The following is a 3,980-nucleotide window of genomic DNA, read 5'->3' on the forward strand; positions in this document are numbered from 1 at the left end:
TTTATATTGAAAGGCACACCTGAAATTTAAATGTAGAAGAAAGCTCTAATCTGTATAATTTAACTTTCTCATTTTATAAGAAAAATGAAATTTTCAAAGCCAAGTGGCTTGCCCAAAGTGACACAGGGTTATAATACGATAAATTTGTTTTTCAGTCATCTCTGATTCTTCATGAACCCAAAAAAGTATCTGGGCAGATACTGGAGTGCTTTGTCATGTCATTTCTTTCTCTGGTTCATTTTATAGACAAGGAAACTGATGTAAACAGAGTTAAGTGACTTGCCCAAAGTCTGGAAAGTGTCTGAAGCCAAATTTGAACTCAGGAAGGTGAGTCTTGTTGATTCTAAGCCTGGTGTTTTATCCACTATTATAAGATGCATAGCTGGGGATAATCGGCCCCAATCTGATTAATCTAGATTGTTTTAGTCAGGAAAAAAAAATCAGTCCTGATCATTTTTTGGTGACAAGGGCACTGAAGCCCTGCATTTAAATCCGGGCTTACCTTAAGCAAGTCACTTTATTTTCTCTGGATCTCAGTTATCTCCTCTATAAAAATGGGCATACAAGCTCTTTCCCAGAATGCTCACAGGGTCAGAAATTTAAATCTTCACAGGAATTTAAAGGTCATTAAATCCAACCCCCTTGTTTTATGTAGTCCAGAGTCACACAGCTAATAAGTGTTTAAGGCCGGGATTTGAACCCAGACCTTGACCGTGAGTCAGATTTCTTTCCTTTATACCGTACCATTTCTATACCACAGGACTCTTACAAAGGTTCAGTGAGACGGTAGAGATAAAGCCTTCAAAAAGTACTGTTCTAATGAAAGGTGTAATTATTTCCTGTGAGACTCTCAGAATGCACTGCCTAAATTAACCAGATTATTGTGACCAGTTCTCTCTCCCCTTGCCTTTGTGCTGCCCAGACACAGCCCGTAACCAGTCTGCTGTCAAGAACGTGGCGCGTGCTACCTCCACCAACTGCCCCCAAGGGAGTCTTTCCGGTGACAGGAGCTGAGCTCTTCTTCTCTGGTGGGCAGACAGAGCAGCAGAGCCCTCCTGGTGCTGGCCAGGCTTCTGCTTTCTCCCCATCACCTCTCCTTCTCACCTCTTCAGAAGCACTTGGGTGGCAGTGTGGGTTTTATATTTTTATTTTTAATGTAATGGAGAAAATAATTCACACGCTTATAATAAAACACGACAAGCTAAGCATAACAAGTAAATACAATACAAACTACATCTCAAGCCTCAGAGGTAAAAGAAAATAACCAGTTTTGGTTGCTTTTTATCTATTATGAAGAATGTCAGGCATTTGACAATGCAGTATTTAATAAAAAATACTATAATTTGTGCTTAAGAGATAGAAATAGATATCACATTTATTTCATTTCTATCCAAGGAGACAGTATTGGGAGTATCTTAAAGGAATTAGGAAATACAAAGTGAGAGTCTTGATGGGCCTGGGACAGCCTGGGCCTGAGGCTCTGTCACTATGGAGCAGAGCACTTGGATGATCAATCACTCAATTTTCTAGCATTTTGTTAACACTGACTATGTATGTACCCAGCTGGGAGCCCAATACCCTAGAGGACAAAAAGAAGCTTAAAATACCATTCTTGCCATCAAGGAGCTCACAGTCTATGTGGAAAGAAGAGAAAAATGAAATGGATAATTAGATACTAAATCGTTGCAGAGGTTCGGAAGACGGCTATCCATGAGGTGGAAATGGTCATGTGTGGTTTCCTGGAGGAGCTGGCACTGCGAGCGGACTTTGAAAGATGGAGATGATTCCCCAAATTTGCCTGTACCAAAGAAAGGAAAAGGAAGAAGCCTGGCATCAGTGCTGAGGAGGAGAGGGAGAGCAGATGTGCATAGAGAAGCTGAGGGAAATAAGGTTGGATAGGAGAATGGGTTAGGGTGGGGAGAGCCTGGAATTTCAGGTGCAAGAATTCTGACTTCCTACAGTAGGAAAAAAGGGAGCTGGCTATTGTAAAGTTCCTAGTAAAAGATAATGGGGGTGGGAGGACTTTTCTCCCCTCCCAGGAGCTGTGGCAAAGTGAGAAGAAAGAATGAATACCCTGCAATTAAAAGGAGTGAGCTCACCAATCTGGAACTGAGCCCAAAGGGCCACAAAACTGTGCATACCTTTGACCCAGCAGTGCCTTTACTGGGTCTGCATCCCAAGGAAATCATAAAGGAGGGGAAAGGACGCACCTGTGCAAATGTTTGTAGCAGCTCTTTTTGTGGTAGCAAAGAATTGGAAAAGGAGTGGATGCCCATCAATTAGGGAATAGCTGAACATGTTGTGGAATATTATTGTTGTATAAGAAATGATGAACAAACTGATTTTAGAAAGCTCTGGAAAGACTTACATGAACTGATACTGAGAAAAACAAGCAAATCAGGAATACATTGTACACAATCACAGCAAGAATATGTGATGATCAATATAAAAGACCTGGTTCTTCTCAGTTGTTCAGTGATCCAAAGCAATCCCAATAGACTTTGGACAGAAAATACCATCTGCAACTAGACAAAGAACTAAGGAAACTGAATGTAAATCAACATATCTATGTTCATTTTTTTTCTGTTTATTTTATTTCTCCCATGTTTTTTTCCCATTTGCTTTGATTTTTCTTTCCCAACATAATTCATAAAACAATGTATATTTTAAAAAAGAAAAAAAAAAAAGATGTGAGCTCATAACGACATTCCCATCTATAAAACTGAAGGAAAGTGACAAGAGTCTCTGAGTGTCAATTTCTTCATCTGTCAAATTAGGAAGTTGGATTCTAATACATTTAGGGGTCAGTTCTTACTCTAACTCTATTATCTGTGATGTTTTTATCTTATTGTTATCAGATACATAGATTTTCCAAATAAAATTATTTTTGAACTTTTCATATTTAACAAGGTGTTTTTGTCCTAGAGAGATGCAATGTACTTGTGCTTTGCCTCAATATAGACACAAGAGTATAGAATAAATTAGATAAAGCATTTATTCATCACTCATTATATGTTAAACTACAATTGCATGGTAAAAGACAGATGGTCTCTGTCTTCAAGGACCTTACATTCTAGTAGAAGAAAATAGCCCATAAAAGAAAGCTGGTCGAGGAGGCTTCTATGGCAAGAGTTAAGTGGAAAGTAGTTCAAAGAACCGGGACTGAGCTGGGTTTAGAGATCAGTGGGTCAATCAATCAGCATTTATTAAACATCTGTTATGTGCCAGGCATTGTGCTAATCTCTGGGGATACAAGAAAGACAACACACAGTCCCTGTTCTCAAGGACCTGACAGCTCTCAAACAATTTTGTTCAAACAAACCACGTCCAAAATAAATGGGGGACAATTTTGGAGAGAACACGCTAAGATTATGAAGATTTGGGAAAGTCTTTTTGTAGAAGGTAGGGTTTTAGCTGAGTATTAAAGAAAAACAGATAAGTTAAAAGGCAGAGAAAGAAGGAAAGTGTTCCAGAAATGGAGGATAGGCAGTGAAAATGTGCAGAGAAGGGAGACGGAATGACTTACAGGAGGAAGAGCAAAGATGCCAGTATAACTGCATCACAAAGTACATGGAATAAAGGCACTGGAAAGGTATAAAGGAGCCAGCTTATGCAGAATTAGTGTGAGCACATCCCCAAATTATTGTGCCAAAGAGGATTCACCAGGAGGAAAAGGCTACCAGAATCACAATGTCTTCCAGCTTGAGAAGATTGTGGGGTGGATGTAGGAAAGTAGCTCTTGGAACTGGAGGCTGAGTCAGGTTAAAGATGAGCATGACTGGCAGGGGTACTTCCTCAAATGGAGGTAAGAAGAAAGAACTCAACAATCAGAGGAAGAGGCCACAAAAGTAGAGACATTGCCAATATTAGAAAACCTTTGAAGCACAAGTGAAAAAGTAACATTTTCTCTGGCTCATCCCCCTTGCCTAGATAGTCCTTTCTCTTCTTTTCTCTGACTACTGACCTCCTTGACTCCCAAT

This window comes from Antechinus flavipes, chromosome 2, assembly GCF_016432865.1.
Source record: "Antechinus flavipes isolate AdamAnt ecotype Samford, QLD, Australia chromosome 2, AdamAnt_v2, whole genome shotgun sequence".
In the NCBI taxonomy this organism is placed as follows: Eukaryota; Metazoa; Chordata; class Mammalia; order Dasyuromorphia; family Dasyuridae; genus Antechinus; species Antechinus flavipes.